Below are 19,358 nucleotides of genomic sequence, written 5' to 3' on the forward strand. Positions count from 1 at the left end.
CACAGAGAAGTGCAGAAGAATGGGTGGCACAAGTGTTCTCAACTAGATTTACGCTTTCCAAGAATTCTCCCAATAAAGTGAAGTCGACCACTCGCCTCCCCTGCTACGGAATTTACTTCCTCCTTTCATCTCACGTGGCTTCGCAACAGTTACGCCCCAATATTTAATAGCCGTGGCTGATGCAGGCAGCACACCAATTACATATATTAGTTCTCAATGGTGCATTTTGGCGCTAAGCCACATCTCCCATATTTATGACTCAAATTTAATGACTGGCATCGTTTCCAAGATTTCGTTCACCAACAGTGACGAAAAATACAAAACTGGTTTAAGTTAAAATAAGTTGAAGAAATTTGTATAAATTCAATGTAGAAGGAGCCATCTATTGAAAATGTATTTAAGTAAATCATAACAGCTGCTATAATTGTTTAGATTCTTTACGCAAACGTGGTCTGTCACGCGATTTCGGTCGTAGGGGTCGCAGAATATAGAAGGCACGATCAACTGACCACATAATTTTACTACACTACTGGCCATTAAAATTGCTACACCACGAAGATGACGTGCTACAGACGCGAAATTTAACCGACAGGAAGAAGATGCTCTGATATGCAAATGATTAACTTTTCAGAGCATTCACACAAGGTTGGCGCCGGTGGCGACAAATGCAACGTGCTGACATGAGGAAAGTTTGCAACTGATTTCTCATACACAAACTGCAGTTGACCACCGTTGCCTGGTGAAGGGTTGTTGTGATGCCTAGTGTAAGGAGGAGAAATGCGTACCATCAAGTTTCCCACTTTGATAAAGGTCGGATTGTACCCTACCGCTATTGCGGTTTATCCTATCATAACATTGCTGCTCGTGTTGATCGACATCCAATGACTGTTAGCAGAATATGGAATCGGTGGGTTCAGGAGGTAACACGGAATGCCGTGCTGTATCCCAACTGCCTCGTATCTCTAGCAGTCGAGACGACAGGCATCTTATCGGCGTGGCTGTAACGGATCGTGCAGCGACGTCTCGATCCCTGAGTCAACAGAGGGGGCCGTTTGCAAGACAATCACAATCTGCACGAACAGTTCGACGACGTTTGCAGCAGCATGGACAATCAGCTCGGAGACCATGGCTGCGGCTACTCTTGACGCTGCATCACAGACAGGAGCGCCAGCGATGGTGTACTCAACCACGAACCTGGGTGCACAAATGGCAAAAACGTCACTTTTTCGGATGAATCCAGGTTCTGTTTACAGCATCATGATGGTCGCATCCGTGTTTGGCGACATCGCGGAGAACGCACATTGGAAGCGTGTATTCGTCGTCGCCATACTGGCGTATCACCCAGTTGTTACTTTTCTGATTATTTCCTGATTAGTAATAAAAATCAGATGATATATAACGCACTGGAAATAATGTTACACAAACGAACAGTGGACGTTACATTTCAGATGTGTTACGCCCCGTGGCTCTACCCTTCATTCGATCCCTGCGAAACCCTCCATTTCAGCAGGATAATGCACGACCGCATATTGCAGGTCCTGCACGGGCCTTTCTGGATACAGAAAATGTTCGGCTGCTGCCCTGGCCAGCACATGCTCCAGATCTCTCACCAATTGAAAAAGTCTGGTCAATGGTGGCCGAGCAACTGGCTCGTCACAATACGCCAGTGACTACTCTTGATGATCTGTGGTATCGTGTAGAGCTGCATGGGCAGCTGTACCTGTACACGCCATCCAAGCTCTGTTTGACTCAATGCCCAGGCGTATCAAGGCCAGAGGTGGTTGTTCTGGGTACTGATTTCTTGGGATCCATGCAACCAAATTGCGTGAAAATGTAATCGCATGTCAGTTCTAGTATAATATATCTGTCAAATAAATACCAGTTTATCAACTGTATTTCTTCTTGGTGTAGCAATTTTAATGGCCAGTAGTGTAATATGTACAAGAGTTGTGTGCTGCGTAAATAAACTGAATTACATCAACGTTCAACATCACATCTTAATTTATTTAACTCTTAATTCGTCATTACGTTACAGCGTTTGCAAGGTTACGTTTGCAAGGTTACGTTACATTGGTCCTAGGCTCAATATCATTAATATAAATATTTATTTTTATATTTAATTTTTCATTACCTCAAAGAGTTCGTAACGTTACGTTACACTTCTGGTAATCTCAATATCACTAATACGCATCAAATTCCTAAAAACTGCATTGTAGTTACAGCAGTTTTTTTACCGAAATATTCATTGTCACACAAATAAATGAACAAAAACATTCGAAATTCTAGTCAGCAGCGATTGTACGTCCCAAAAAATTATGAGTTTCCAACTGTTAATGAATATGCCGTTTACAGTTTATTGCTTGGAGAGGCATTGTTTTACGTCAGTTCTGATTCTGTCCGACTTGAAGATATAAACATCGTTCAGTTGTAACACGTTACCACCTTATCAATTGCTTTTAAAGAAAAATGATGTTAATATCTTAATTTTAAATCCTAACTTTAAGCTGGCATTAATTAATCTTTTAATATCAGTGGTAACTCACTTAGACGCGTACATCATCACATTTAAATTTATTGGCTCCGATGAAACTCTGCTCACACCCAGCACTAGCCTCACACCTTCTGATGCAACCACGTCTTTCCAAATGATAGTAAAATTCCCAACAAAGGTAGCCTTCGCTATGACCTATTTTTCGCATGGAGGGTAATACGTTGTTTTTCACGAATTTATTCATTCCCGTATATTGATGTATGCGACATAGAGATTTACAGACAGAAGGTAAACGAAGATCATATTGATACTGTTAGCATTCCTTTCAAAAAAAGTTTATATGTTTTACAGTTAACCATATTGGACAGAAAGTTATCGATTTCTTACAGTGAGGCTAATATTTGGTGCTACTGTACAAAATATATAATTTTTAATATATATTTATATGTACTTTATATTACCTGCAGGTGACTTATCAGAACAGACTCAAAATTATTTCACAAGTCAACAATTATTACTTTATTCTGACCTTACAGGATTGCTTTTCCTTCTGATCTGTATTTCCTCAAATTTTCGGGCATTTGAAGAAAGCTGCCATCAATCATACCACACAGAAATTAGCAATCTTCGGCTCACGCTATCCGAGTGATCGTTTCCGTGTCGAAGAAGAAGAACAGACATCCTATCACACATTTCCTGGGGCACTCCTGACGGTATCTTAGTCTCACAAGAACACCCGTCGTCCAGGACAATCTGCTGGGTTCTACTGTATAAAAGCATTCGAACCACTCAGATATCTGAAAACGTATTCCGTACGCTGAGATCTTCGTTAACAGTCCACAATGTGGCACTATATCAAAAGTTGTATGGAGGTATGGGAATATGGAATCTCCCTGTTGTTTATCCATCGTTAGCAGGGTATTGTGCCAGTAAAGAGCATACTGAGTTACACACGAGCGATACTTTCTAATCCATGTTGATTTGTCACTAGATGTTTAGAATAGAATAGAATATAATCTAGTAGATGTTTAGGATATTCAAGAATTCTACAGTAAAGAAATGTTAAAGGTACTGGTCTGTAATATTGTAGATGTGTTCTTTTATCATTTTCGTGTAGGGATGTCACCAACGTTTTTTGCCAATAGCTTGAGTCATTCCACTGGATGAGAGATTTGCAATAAATGCAGTATAAGTATGAGAGCCAACGCTGATGAGTACTGTCTGGAAAACCGATTTGCGATTGCGTCAGTACCTGACGACGTACTCGTTTTCAACATTTTCAGCTGCTTTTCAACGCCAAGGATGCTTATTTCTATGTTTTATATGAAGGAGTCTGTGCGGCGTTCAAGCAATGGAATGTCTGTACGATTCTCCTGCATAAATGATTTTTTTCAACTCGAGAACTTCAGATTCCATTGGCTGCCTTCTATTACCACCCCAAACTAATCTATGGGTGACAATAGAAGACTTCGACCCGCTTAGGGGGTTTACTTTGGACCCAGAATTTTACAGCATTCTCGTAAAGATAGTTTGCTAGCGTAAGGCGGTGGCAGTTGATATATGCTTTAAGCACAGATCCTTTTAAAGATGCAAGAAATGTTCTCTGTCGACAATTTTGGGTGATTCTTTGAATCAAGAGTGTCCCAGTCCCTGCCCCTGCTTTCTGAGTGTGATTTTATGTTATTGAACCACAAGTGGTCTTTTGCGAGGAATAAAATGGAATGGATCTCAAACAATCTTTCCTCCAAAGCAGAGAATGAGAACACCTTTTATTGTGATAATCTTCACACTCGATTGTACAGTTCCTTAGGAAACAAAATTCTACATCCGTAACTGCTATGATTATCAATGTGGCCGCAACTGCCTCAAGTAATACCAGATGTAACGCGATTCACATAGAGCGATATCACGTTCCACGAAATGCGGACTCTGAGTAACTTGAGCGCTACGAGTCTGTCCTCAAAGCCATCTGACCCTCCGTCTTCCCACGAGGGGAGTGGGTCATCTCTCTCGTAAACTCAATTTCCTGGCTGCAGTTTCTGGCAGGAATATAGATGATGCTTCAGTGCAATCCCGAATTCGTTGCCAAAAACGTGCCAGCAACTCATATCGAAATGCTCCCAAGTATTCTGTATTCTTGTAACGAGTATCCAAGTAAGACATGTGAGTTTTCGAGAACTACTTTTGTTCCTAACTTCGACCGTGTATTCATACTCGGCCGAATAAACTCAATTACCGACGACTAAAGCAGGAAATGAAAAGTAAGTATTGAGCCTCTTCATTGTACGAGGGTTATTCAGAAAGTAAGGAACGATCGGTCGCGAAATGGAAAATACAGTGAAAATCTGATGAAGCTTTGCATGGATGCGTTGGGGACGGTGTCCAGTACACCCGTCGATCGCATCATGTCGCTGTTTTCAGTTCTGAGCTCATAGTGAGAACGTAAAGATGAATAGAAATTAGCGTCTCCCGCCAAGTGTGAGGGCCTGGCGGAAGATTTCGCCCGAAGCTATGCAATCCACATAACATAACTGTCATGCGGTTCTTTCTACACGAAAATTCTCCGCCGCACTCTGCAGGGGCAACGAAGGTGCTCCTGCAGCGTATTTGATCCCCACAATACAGCCCGTAATAGGCTACCCCTGAGGTTCATCTCTGCTCAGATGAACCGCTGGCTATGAAGACAGTATTTTGACACAGACAACGAGCTGCAGTCCAGAGTAGAAAACTGTCGAATAGCACCGGCTGCTGTCTTCTATAACGAGGGAATTAAAAAGTTGGTACAACGCTACGACAGATGTCTAAATCGAAGCGGCGACTGTGTACAGAAGTAGCTCGAAGGTGTAGCTAACTGTTGTAAATAAAACGGTTTTGATTTTCACTGTGGTTTCTATTTCGCGACCTATCGTTCTTTACTTTCCCAATAGCCCTCGTATGTACTATACAAGGCTGCGTCAGGAGGGAATATACACAAAGAAATGCATATGGCCTGCAGCTAAACGATGTATTAATTAATTAATTGCTTGATGCAACTTCACACAATTAACAGACACCGTTACGAGATGAACAACAACGTAAAAGGCAGAAAGAAAATAGGCGTGTCTAAAAGAGGCACAATGAATTCTTTTTAATTTTTTTAATTATTCAGGTTAAGGGCAAATGTAGGGCATAATTGCGAAAAATTCGTATTTTTATGGCGTAATTTATTAGACTGATTTTTAAAAAAATCATCGCAAAGTTTGATAATCGCTACCTGACTAGAAATATGTTTTAAACAAGTTTCTTTGGTCGTCTGCGCCTTACACGCCCCCTCTTTCTATGCAGTGATCCACACCTTCTCTACGCCAGAAATTTTTTGTGCGCCAATACTTCGTTCACACAATCGAAACGAACTGCAGATGATTCTCGAAGTCCGTAAGAAAGATTGTCTTTTCATTTGTTTACAACGTGGTTTTTCGATGATGGAAAGTCACTGCCAGGTGCTAAAGACTGACAGACAAGGCAATAGTTTAGAAATATCTTATGGAAAAGCTATCAGGGATAATTCACATAGTGTGAAAACAATCCAGCAAGGCGTGTGGGCAATATTCTTTCACAAACTTTCCGCTGATAGTAATGGTCAACATTCCCTTTGTGACGTATCTTGAGACAGACGCCAATACAAAGCCATACACACACAAACACGCTTTGCCACATGTTATATTAGATCCTATAAAACCAACTTAGAGATACCTAGCCATTCCTGAACTATTGCAAAATGTATACATGGGAAAATACAGAAATTCTACAATCACCTTACGTGGATGCATTGTCCAAAAACAGTACTTGTATCTTCAGTTGTTGTGAAGATAGATGCCTGTGATGCCTGTCTAGTGTTCAATAATAGAAATGTAGGCAGTATTAAGTGCCTGCAGAGACGAGGCTTCCACCCAAGTGTATTCAACTCAAGATACTCAGGAGCATCGATGAAGTGCTACTGTAGACAGCTCAGGCAGCAGAAGAAAAAACGCATAATTTGGCTAGGCAAAGGAGGCAGGGGAACAGGTGATTCCCTGAAGATGAGGAAGAGAAAACAATTGTGGATATGGACTATGTTAGTCACTATAGGTATAGCAATATTCTCAAAAACTGAAATAAAAATTTTAAATGCGAATTGCTGTAAAATGACTTCTTTGAGCTGTTATTTACCTCTTCTCAGGAACTATAAGAGCTAACATTCTGAAATTTAACATTGTTCTTCAGAATTACTTACTGAATGATACTGTGCAGCATTTTTCCCTTATCTTTTCTCTGGGGAAATTTCTCCCTTAACATTTGAGAAAAATAGTGCAGTTGTGGAGGCAAAACTGACAAATTAATTTCAAGGCAGCCATGAGCATATAGAAATCTTTTTCACACATTTTATTAGCCTCTTGTGCCGATGTAAACGGTGAATTTTCCGTTTTATTGCACAACAAAAAAGATTCTCACAATTAAATCTTTCGGCCATTAAGGCCTTCGTCAACACTAGACACACATTAGCATACACACACACACACACACACACACACACACATGCAACTCACACGTTTTGTTGCTTGTTTAGTTTACGAGAAAAGGTAATAATAGAAACAATGGGAATTAAAATTGAAATCCTTATAAACAGTATGCCGATGCGCAGTTTCAAACAAAAGTTGCGCAGAATACCAAGCATTTGTTGTACATAATGTTCTCGAGTTTTACTATTTTAGGTGCAATATTTTTGGAGATATATAAGTTTAAGTGCAAGACTGCATTTTGCCCTATGTCTGTCCTAAACTATTATGGGAGATGCTTGAGTGAGTTGCAGAGCAGCTTTGACTATACGTTACCGGAAAAGGTATGCAACACCCTGAAGGACTGTGTTCTGTGGCACCATGATCTTGTAAGTGCATTCTGAGGGGTTTTAAGGTTAATGATCCATTTATCACGGTTATCGAAGATCAGACGGCGCACAGAAGGCCTCTGTTATAATCCGGCAGATGGCAACTGTGATGAGTTCAGACGGAACAATATATGCAATATTTATTTCACGGCTGCTGCCGAATACGTACTCCTATTAAACATCTACAGCCATTTGAATATGGCAGTATTGGGGGCCTGCGGGAAGTCGATGGACTTACCGGCGATTTGCTGTACACGTAGGACTGGCGTGTAGCTGCTTTCCGTTGCCTGCGGAGCACTGCCAGACCCGTAGACCAGGTTCTGGATGTCCGCTTAGAACAAACGCACATTAACATTGACCCATTCTGAGAGCGGCAATGACCGTTGGATGAAACGACCATCATCTAGAGAAGAAATGTGGGCACGTGTTGCACCCGACGTGTCACTAAGCACCATTGGAAACTGTATACTTGCAGCAACATTAAAATTACGTATGCTTCGAGCCAGGACACAGCTAAAGATGGCTACTCTGGTGTCATGAAAAAGTTGGCTGAAGAGTGTCATTGTTTTCCGTGTGTATGTGTGACGAAAACGTCGTCCATCTGATGAGATAAGAAAATGAAACGGCTACAGCCGTCCATCTGTAACTGTGATAACTGTTGATGGTTGGAGTGGTGAGATCTCAGTAGATGATTGCGTAAACCAATTTTGTTGGCCACTGATGAAGCGTATATATGGATCGTGATAACCCAATCAGCATCAGCTGGGGCCTGAAGATGACGCACTGAAGCGCCGAAGCTGGTAGCTATACAGTAAATAAGACGGCTTTAGGCGTTTCATTTTATGACAATACTGAACGGCCGTGGTCTCCAGACCTCGAGTCAAAGGAATGGACAACAAAAACCTGGTGAGGCGGTGTCTCTTCAGGATAAGGTAAGCCAGTGCTCGTTACATAGCTTTGGTTGGATTCTTCGTGCTACAGTCACTTCCTCAATGGGAAGGTAATGTGCTTCTGCATCATGACGATGCACGCGTACATACGGCTGCAGCGTCGCAGCGTACTCGTCACCAATTACAACAACTGCCCTGGCCAGCGAGATTACCAGATATGTCACCAGTTGAAAAATTGTGGGACATGGCGAAGTGCGAGCTAAACGTTGAAAGGTGGCTACACTGAGCCACAGCGCCAGAGGGTTTTGTTTCGCCGCCACCACTGGCAGTGATTATTGAGAAGTAGCGGAGTGCAGTGCTTGTTGAGAACTCGTAGTAGAGAGTGCTTGCTGAGATGTCGTAGTGAAGAGTGCTTGTCGAGATGTGGCAGTAGTCAGTTCTTGTTGAGATGTGGTAGTAGCGAGTCGGTGTGGAGATATTGTAATGTTTAGAGTGCTTTTCATCAATATAAATGAAGGTAACAAACTACTTTTCTTTTTTTTTCTCATTATTTCAATGTCCTGAATAATGCGTCATTACAGGTTCAGTCAACAAAGCATCTGGCTTGTGTTCTTGTATTAGAGTGTAATTCTGGTTTTCTTGTGCAATTATACTATTTCTATTTTTTTAATTACTTCAGTATAAGTGATATTTAAAATTTCTTGTCTTATTGAAGAAGAACCGTGCCAGATGTGTACGTTGAATCACACTTCCACACACAGAACAATTACACTTGTGTTTTGGTTTCGTAGGTTTTATAGTTGCTGGGGACTTAATTGATTAATTAATTGTGTTAACGGAAACTTTCATTTTATTCTTTGTTGTTGTTCTATGCAGTCAGATTGCGTACAAATACTAGTCAGGGCCAACCGTTTACGAGACTTCGTAATCGGACATACAGCTACTAAAAATTTAAAAAGAATTTGCATTTCATATTTACATAATTAAGCCCCCATGCAACGTTAAGTTCCAGAACCTTCAAGAACCATCGCCGAAATGCAATAGAAAGTGCAAGGCGCTTGGGTCAGTCTATCACAGGATGCCATTGAGCACATTTACGATCGTTTGCATGCGAGGAAGGTACACTGTGTACCGAGCGTCCTTCACTGTGACATGTGTGTTTCATTTTGTCGGAGTTTGTTATCATATACTCCTTAACTGGTGAATTACCTGCCACATCAGCTGTCAATAAAATGACGTTGTCCTCGAGGGTGTTAACTTTTTGTGGTATTTTAGGTTAGCGATGAGCCAGTCCCATATATATGTTGTAGTATTTTAATTTGTTCTCTTTTATGTCCTGTACTGTTTTATCTTATAAGGTCTGAAACAAGACACGTTTTGTGTGTGTCTTGGGGGGGGGGGGGAGGGGTTGGAGGTGGGGGGTTGTGTGTGTGCACATACTGTTAAAGTAAGTGTCTAGTTCCCACAGCTCTGTTTCGTCGTCATTATCATTATACCCATGCGCAATTAACCAACAATGGCTGTGAGATGAGCACTATGATACTTTTTGTTGTGTTAAGGGGCAGCTGAATGTTTTACAGGCTTTCATACGTTCGACTTCCACAGCCTCAATAATTTCCAAGAATAACGACATTACTCCCCAAAGACTATATAACTGCGATAGATATATTGTTTATTTTACTTTACAATACCTATCGGTTTCGCCATTCGCGCCATTACAATTTACATACAATTTAGAAAATCCCTATACCATCTTTTCAGAACGCTGTAACACACACAGAACAGTTTCTGGGGCCCCAGGATATGTCATTCACTACTGTCTTGAAGAAGTACTGTTGTGCAACATTGGTTTTCGAACGTCAAGATTCTTGTTTCCGTTGCTTTCTGGCTCTCTGAACTCAAATCACAATATTCTAAGTAGGACACACTAAGTTTTTAGTTCCTGGGGACAGCTTTCGACTTTTTCTTAGTACTTTCGTGTTATTGCAGTTGAAAATTTTCATTTATTGGTGTAATTAACTCTCATTATTCACTTAGCATTCAATTACATCTATATCACAACTATTTTATATTACTTAAGAATATTGAGGAAGGGTTCAAGGTCCGTTTTTTCAGCTCAGTTTTTGTCTAAAATTTTTGCTTGTTGGTTGTTACAATAATTTCGTGGAAGGTTGTCACCCGAGGCCGCCTATCCCCGCGCTTTTTAAGTAGCTTCAGGAAATATGTTGAGTAATCATAAAAAACGCAAACTGGGGAAACGTCGCTCCAGGCATCAAGCTTGCAATAGTGAGTAACGTTAAAACGGAGGAGTTATCACTTCATACAGCTGCAGTTGTTTGTCCAGCTTAAGCAAAAAACTGTAAGAAAATTTCCCAGAGAGACATTTGTTTCTAAATAGAAAAAGTTTTCTCTATGATGTCGAGGAGCAATTAAAGCAACACGTTCTTCAAGCAGTCGATCTTTGCTACGGTATCACGGCGAAAGACGTAATAATCATGGCTTATAATCTTTCTTTGATAAATTCTCTTAAAGGTCACAAATATTGGACGGATAAAGAAGGTACCATAGATGAATGATACGCATAAGTCTTTCGTTACGAAAAACAGAGATGTTATATTTGGTACGGTTTTGTTGTTCGAACCGAATAAACGTGGAAAATTTTTCCAATAATTTGACAGCCTTTCTCAGAAGACAACATTTTGAACATCAGGAACGGGCGTTTACATCAGTGTACACGCCAGGCTGAATTCTTGGTAACAATAAATCTAAGAAAAAAGGATTCTTTAAATACTATGTAAGAGTAAGATCACGAATCTTGCTTATCAAGGACAAATGTTTTTAATAAATTATTTCTTTGTTCCCTTCCAAATATCAGTGACAATCAATAGCACTATAGCAAAGTTTTTCACCCACCATGGATTCGGAGAAGGTTGCCGCAAAATGTTACTCCGACAGAATTTTCTTTTTCTGACGTAATTACTGTATAAAAAGCACTCTAGCTGTAAAGCACTAGTCACATGAAAGAGTGGTCCAGAACCTCTGTTCTGATCAGGTTAAACACACAGAAAATTAAAGAGTTTCACAATGGCTGTTGTGTCGTAGTGAAGCATGAATTCAGTTAATGTGACAGTCATGTTTACACCGACTATCAATATTGTTGGTGCCGTCTAAACCGTCTAAAAATGGCTGTGAATCATGCTTCCTGTGCCGTCGCCGATTTAAACAACAGTAAGCCTGTTTTTCACCGTATTTGCCATTTGCGGAAAACATGTTACACTCCAACACTCCATTCCTGCCACCCATACTCATGCATTTCGTGGTGTCCCTAAATATTCTAGTATAAATGGGGGTAAAGTAGGCAATCGATTTCCTTCTCCATACTTTCCGAGTGCAAACTTGTGCAGCCTCCCTAGAAACCTCGTCGTCGATGCGACATTAAGGCATAATGTTTTTTTTTTTTCATTGCGATTCGCATGCTACAGTCACTGTTTGAGCAGTAAACATATAAATAATAGCGTATAGATTCTTAGCCCTGCTCTTCGACACTTATTTTCAACTAAAATATGCATCTGAGCACTACAACTGCCTTTCACTGCCTATAACCTTCAAACGCACATGATAGGCTTTTGATATGAGCATTTCAACATCGCTTCATGTAATCTTAGCGGAAGCAGGAAATACAGTGTTGTAGGACGATGGGCATTCGAAGAGAAATTTAAAATGAAGTTAAAGGGGAGTAGCAAAAATTGCAATCACCCCTTTAAATAGTTAGAAACTAAGGCAGTCGGTGTCGTAATTTTGAGTTCACACGAATGTGACGTAATAAATATTTCACTTGAAGCGCCGTTGCGACACAGGCAAATGTCAACTAAGCCACTGAATGTTAAAAGTAACGTTATTAAGAAATACACCCGACTGACTACACAAAGTAAGAGGGCACGTACATTCGCGAGTAAGAGGTTCAAAATAAGAATTAATACTATAAGGGAAATGGGTCATAAGTATATTTACGTCGGTCCACACTCAGTTATATGCGGACGTACGATCGGGATAGAGGCACGTACGTTCTATCATTCCCCGTGGCCTGGGTAAAAAGAATTGTGGATAAAACGCATTTATTCACCTAAGAAACAAAATAATCCGACTTCGTAAAATAACGAAAAGAAAGGATATTGCGGAGACATGGCTTAGCCACAGCCTGGGAGATGTTTCCAGAATGAGATTATCACTCTGAGGCGGAGTGTGCACTGATATGAAACTTGCTGGCAGATTAAACCTGCGTGCCGGACTGAGACTCGAACTCGGGACTGGCACATTCTTCTTGTAACAGGATATTCTTTTAAAATGCATTAAAAATAAATTCTTTCTTTTGTAACGAAGTGTTCAATCACTACACTATTTATTGGAGTAGACAGCAGCATATCTTCACTTAAAAATCCAAATAATTGCTACACAAACACAACACAGGTATGAGAATTTAATTTCTCTTCGCTGATTTCATTGCAACAGGTTCTGAGATGGAGCGAAATTTGTCTTCCCCAGTTGCCTCCCTACAACATTGCCATCTGTTTTTTGTGTAAAACAATAGTCAGCTATCAATCAGGACTTAAATTTGTTGATATTATATTTTCTACAATAATTTCTGTAGCATAGTTCTTGTGACAATTTTGAGTAATGTATATTTTTCTAACAATTAAACAGTTACTTGTTTGTTCCCTGTAGTCGACACAAAAATACAAAGTGTCAATTCTATGGCAGAAACAAAAATTTTTCTTCCGTCAGGAATCCCTGATAAAAGAAAATATAATGCACTGAGCCAGGTAACAGTAACGGAGTAAAAAATGTTCGTGGCTATTGTCCTGCATATCGTGGTGCGTGCCAGACATACTTAACCCATTTCGTAAAATGTGGTGATGCAAACAGACAATGCAAAACTGACTGAAGTGTAATAATACTGTTCCGCTGGTAAACCTGAAATGAACAATACTGTTCCGCTGATAAACCTGAAAAGACAAATGGTTATCGGAAATACGTTGTCTGACAATTTTCTGGAAAGTGCTTTACACTATCGAAAGCTTTTGTTATCGAGAGAATTAGGCACACTACTAGCTTAGGGTGGAGCCTGAATTATATTATCAGGCTTTCCGTAATCTTTCTAAAGAGGTGGCGCTAGATCCAGGATAGCAGCCCAACAAAAGCAATCAGTTATCTTTCGCTAATGGTGATAAGACATTGAAAATTATTCCCTCTCATTTTTCCAGGTCTTACTATCTCTATTAAAAGACTTTTGCAAATAAATTTCTTGTTCTAATTTCGCTTGATATTCATTCCTGAAGACAGAAATTAAATTGTGGAAATAATTCACTGATAAGAGTTGTGGTTCATGGTGTGGGTTCCTGTTGTCATGTCCTAGTTCATGAACCACGGGCAACGTATGAGTGGCCAAGTAAGCGGTCCTTACAGTCGGGATACCAGTGACTTTGGAATAAGGCTGGGCATCTCGGACATATTCTGAGTCGTGGTCACCTTTGTGCTCAGACGGCAAGGACTACCAAATCTACCGGTTAGTTCCTCAACCGTTAGGGGTAAAACTCTATGGGACCTGGGCAAGTAAGGCTAGCAACCTGCTTCCCTGGTACTTTAAATATGATGCTGGCTACAATCAGAGCAAAATACCTCGTACCTTTGGAGGTGACGGAGTCCCACCTCTAATTGACAAACGAGGGACTCTTAAGGTACGACTCGGCAAACGAATGGTAACGAGATGGGGAGGGCAAACGAATGGTAACGAGATGGGGAGCTATTAATATCATGGGGGCTACTCTGGGAAGAAGGTAGAACTGGCAGAGGCTGCAAGTAAGATGGAGTTGGACGTTTTAGCTGTTAGTGACATTTGGGTAAGGGGTGTGAGAAAGAAGAGGAAGTGGGAGAATACAAGGTCTACCCGTCAGGAGTCAAAGCAGGAATAGCACAATGGGGTGTAGGAATTTACATCAGGAAAGAAATGGAACCCAGCGTAGTTGCAATAAGGTATGTAAACGAAAGACTGATATGGATAGTTTTTACAGTGTCTAGCAAGAAAATTAGGATGTGCCAGTATATTCGCATTGTGAAGGGACAGATCAAGATAAGATGGATAGTTTTTATGACGCACTCGGTGATGTAGTTATTAAAGGACAAGGATAGTGTTCTGCTCATGGGTAATTTTGATGCCAGGATTGAAAATCGAACAGGATGGTATGAAAAGGTTATGGGTAAATTTGGAGAGGATATGGAGGCCAACAGGAACGGGAACCAACTTTTGGATTTCTGTGCCAGTATGGGCTTAGTAATGACAAATTCCTTTTTTAAACATAAGAACATTCACCGGTATACTTGGGAAGACAGGGGAACCAGATCTGTCATTGACTATATAATAACAGATCGGGAATTCAGGAAGGCTGTGAGGGACACATGTGTATTCAGGGTATTCTTTGATGACACTGATCACTATTTAATCTGCAGTGAAATTGGTATTGTGAGGCCGAAAGTGCAGGAGGTCAGGTCCAATGTAGGAGGATAAGAGTGGAGAAACTTCAAGATAAGGAAATCAGGCACAAGTACATAACAGTGATCTCAGAAAGGTACCAGTTAGTTGAATGTAGTCAATTAGAGTCATTGGAAAAGGAATGGACAAGGTACAGGGACGCAGTACTAGAGGTGGCTAAAGAATGTCTTGGAACAGAAGTGTGTAAAGGTAGGATGAAGCAAACAGCTTGGTGGAATGACACTGTCAAGGCAGCCTGTAAAAGGAAAAAGAAGGCGTATCAAAAATGGCTACAACTCAGGAAGACAGAGAAAGCTATGTTGAAGAAAGAAACAAAGCCAAACAGATTATTGCAGCATCCAAGAAGAAATCTTGGGAAGACTTTGGAAGCAGGTTGGAGACTTTGGGTCAAGCTGCTGGAAAATCATTCTGGTGTGTAATTAGCAGTCTGCGAAAGGGAGGTAAGAAGGAAATGACAAGTATTTTGGACAGGTCAGGAAAACTGCTGGTGAATCCTGTTGATGCCTTGGGCGGATGGAGGGAATATTTTGAAGAGTTGCTCAACGTAGGTAAAATACGATCAGTAATGTTTCAGGTTTCGATGTACAATGGGATAGAAATGATGATAGAAATAGGATCACATTTGAGGAAGTGGAGAAAATGGTCAACAGATTGCAGTGCGTTAAAATTAAATCGGAACTCATCAAATACAGTGGAATTTCAGGTCTTAAATGGCTACACAGGATAACTGGTTTGGCGTGGGGGTCGGGACAGGTTCCATCAGACTGGACGAAAGCAGTAATCACACTAATCTCTAAACATGGAAACAGAAAAGGTTGTAACAACTACAGAGGTATCTAATCTTCGTTGTGGGTAAAATCTTCTCAGGTACTGTTGAAAGGAAAGTGCGAGTATTAGTTGAGGACAAACTGGATGAAAATCAGTGTGGGCTTAGGCGTCTTAGATGTTGTCAAGACCAGATCTTTAGCTTACGGCAAATAATGGAGAAGTGTTACGAGTGAAACAGGGAATTGTATCTATGCTTTATAGATATAGAATAGGCATATGACCGGGTTCCTAGGAGGAAGTTATCGTCTGTTCTACGAGATTATGGAATAGGAGGCAAACTTTTGCAAGCAATTAAAGGTCTTTACATAGATAGTCAGGCAGCAGTTAGAATTGACGGTAAATTGAGTTCATGGTTCAGAGTAGTTTCAGGGGTAAGACAAGGCTGCAACTTGTCTCCACTGTTGTTCATATTATTTATGGATCATATGTTGAAAACAATAGACTGGCTGGATGAGATTAAGATATTTGAACACAAAATAAGCAGTGTCGCATATGCGGATGACTTAGTTGTGATGGCAGATTCGATTGAAAATTTGCAAAGTAATATTTCAGAGGTAGATCAGAAATGTAAGGACTATGGTATGAAGATTAGCATCTCCAAAACGAAAGTAATGTCAACAGTAACGGATTGAGTGCCAAATAAGAGGAACAAAGTTAGAACAGGTGGACGGCTTCAAGTACTTAGGATGCATATTCTCACAGGATGGCAACATAGTGAAAGAACTGGAAGCGAGGTGTAGCAAAGCTAATGCAGTGAGCGCTCATCTACGATCTACTGTCTTCTGCAAGAAGGAAGTCAGTACCAAGACTAAGTTACCTGTGCACCGTTCAATCTTTTGACCAACTTTGTTGCATGGGAGCGAAAGCTGGGTGGATTCAGGTTGAGGTTACGGGTTTCAAAGTAGCTTGGATGATTGCAGGTACTAGTAGATGGGAACAATAGCAGGAGGGTGTCCACAATGAGGAAATCAAAGAAAAACTGGGAACGAACTCTATAGATGTAGCAGTCAGGGCGAACAGGCTTAGATGGTGGGGTCATGTTACACGCATTGGAGAAGCAAGGTTACCCAAGAGACTCATGGGTTCAGCAATAGAGGGTAGGAGGAGTCGGGGTAGACCTAGGAGAAAGTACCTGGATTCGGTTAAGAATGATTTTGAAGTAATAGGCTTAACATCAGAAGAGGCACTATGTTAGCACTGAATAGGGGATCATTGAGGAATTTTATAAGAGGGACTATGCTCCAGACTGAACGCTGCAAGGCATAATCAGTCTTAAATTATGATGATGATGATGATGATGATGATGATGAGAGTCATTGGCATTGCTGTATGCGAATGTGTGGCGTTCATCGACCATACTAGGGAGTTCGTTTTTGCTCGAAATGATAAAGTGGGGTTTGCACGAAACCTGAGTGACTGGCTTTGTAGGCAGGTGTAGTGAGATAAGAAGAAGCATCGTCTTCTTGTCAGCTACGAATTTCTCTATAGTATTGCTCGTTAATGACATCTCCTATACACGTTTACTTGAAGTAAACTTAATAATTTTGCGAATTCTTTATCCGTATAATTTATTGAATCATTTTAATCAGATTGAAGAAGTAGCGTTCGTCTCCCTTACAATTCAGAGCGTCCCGTCTCGTAGATCTTCCTCAGTAAGGGTTCACTACCTCTCGCTAACAGTTCTAAATCTTTCAGATATTTTCTGTTTCACTCTTTTGAGAGTTTTGTTCAAACCTTTCTTTCATTCATACAATTAACGTTCAGATTTTATGACACAAAACCAGGCTTGCACAGTGCTTAAATTTAACGTTTTTATTTCTGCTTCATTTAACGAAAAAATTGACAGACATTGTTTTTCACAGCAAGCTATTAATATACACTTTTTCTTTGAGCTTGGACTTGAATTTCCACAACAATCATCAATTGAACTAAAATTCATGAAATTACCGAGTTATTTAATGTATCTTCTAATGTTTTCAAAATTTCTAAGGAAGTTTCAACATCATTGGAATTAATTCCAAAGGAATTACCTAATAAATAACATATGAAGGTATACAGGAGAAGAAAACCATAATTGGATTTCACATTGTTATGAAACTTATACAAACAAATCACAAAGAAAATAATTCAATTTTATCCACATTGTTAACAGTGATACCCCAGAGGCAATTGCTAGTGATTATGGGTATTAAACGAGCTGCAAACTCAAGTGACTGGTAACTGTGAACAATTCGTCCAGTGAACCGGTCACTGGAAACTGAAATACGCTTTACAAATTGCGATCATGTTATGCCAAATTATCTGTTCACCAATGTGGTCCCAACCCAGAAGATGTACCCGCGAAATTGCACATGCACTGTCTGTTATAGCTACGTTACGGATGTAAAGTTAGCTAGCCACCAGGTGAGTTATGAATTTCGCGATGTTCAACATTTTTTCAAATACATGCCCCTATGTGTCTTAGCAACCTAATTTCTGACATTGTAGCCTTCCTGTGCAAACAAATTCAGGGCAGATTTTGCCATATCAGATTAGACGCTTCCCTTATTAGTCTCTGACAAATTAATATACAAAGACTACCATTAGCATTGAAACCATTTGAAATGATAGCAGTGGATATTTGCGGTACATATCGACCATAGTAGATCATTTCTCAAGGGTTAATACCAATGATTAAATTCTGTAATCAGCAAGCAAGTACTGTAGCGTAAACAAATGGTTAATGATGTAATAATATGCTTGAATGCTTAGTTTTAATAAAAATTTTAGTCCGCCTTTCTAACACCCAGTCGTCTCTCCATATTACCTTCTGGCAGTGAGGAAGATACGGCGGTCGGATGGTCCCGACTGGCCACTTGTGGCCTGAAGACGTAATGCATCTTTTTAAAAAAAATTTATTTTTTAATTTAAATTTATTTATTTATTTATTTATTTATTTATTTATTTTTTTTTTTTTTTTTTGCAGTATCAGTGACTGAACGCAATACGCGTTAAGTCGTTACATCACTTCAACGATTTGCCGATATCCCTGGATCCTGTCTGTACAGTAGCAAAAAATCATGTAATTATCCAGACTGGGAGCAGGTAGAATTAAAATAATTACAAAATATCTAAACAGACACCACATTTCATTGGTTTAAACCAGCAAACATTGTTTAAACACAGCTTACACAGCGTGTCTGCCCGCTACGACTGTGAAAGAGGAAAAAGAGTTAATGAGTTCGCACTCTTGCATAAAAGCAAGAGAAATATGTTCTGCTTCAGCAAAAGATCATTTCATTACAGCATCATTGATACATTTCCACTGCGGTTTCACAGCATCCAAAAATTTATTATTATGTTTCACAGAACTACACATTTCATGGAATTTTTCTTCTTCTTAATATGGAAAATATTAAGGAAAAAAGCATGTTAAGAGGAGATTGGCTTTTTACAGATGTGAATGACAATTCTTTCGTCCTCCAAAAAGTAACACTTTACGTCATCATTTACAGCACCGAAATTTCCCTGAAAAGGTAAAAAAAAAAGAACGTGCAATCGTGCAACCCAGTAAAGACCAATGGGCACATAGGATGCCTTATTTATTTAAACAGGAACGATAACTAGGATTATGATGGAACTTTTAGATTATTTTTAATGATTATGTCGCACACTGGTTGTCTTTGTCTAGTTTATTAAGAAGTATTTCCAATTTACTTT

This window comes from Schistocerca serialis, chromosome 9, assembly GCF_023864345.2.
Source record: "Schistocerca serialis cubense isolate TAMUIC-IGC-003099 chromosome 9, iqSchSeri2.2, whole genome shotgun sequence".
NCBI classification, from domain to species: domain Eukaryota; kingdom Metazoa; phylum Arthropoda; class Insecta; order Orthoptera; family Acrididae; genus Schistocerca; species Schistocerca serialis.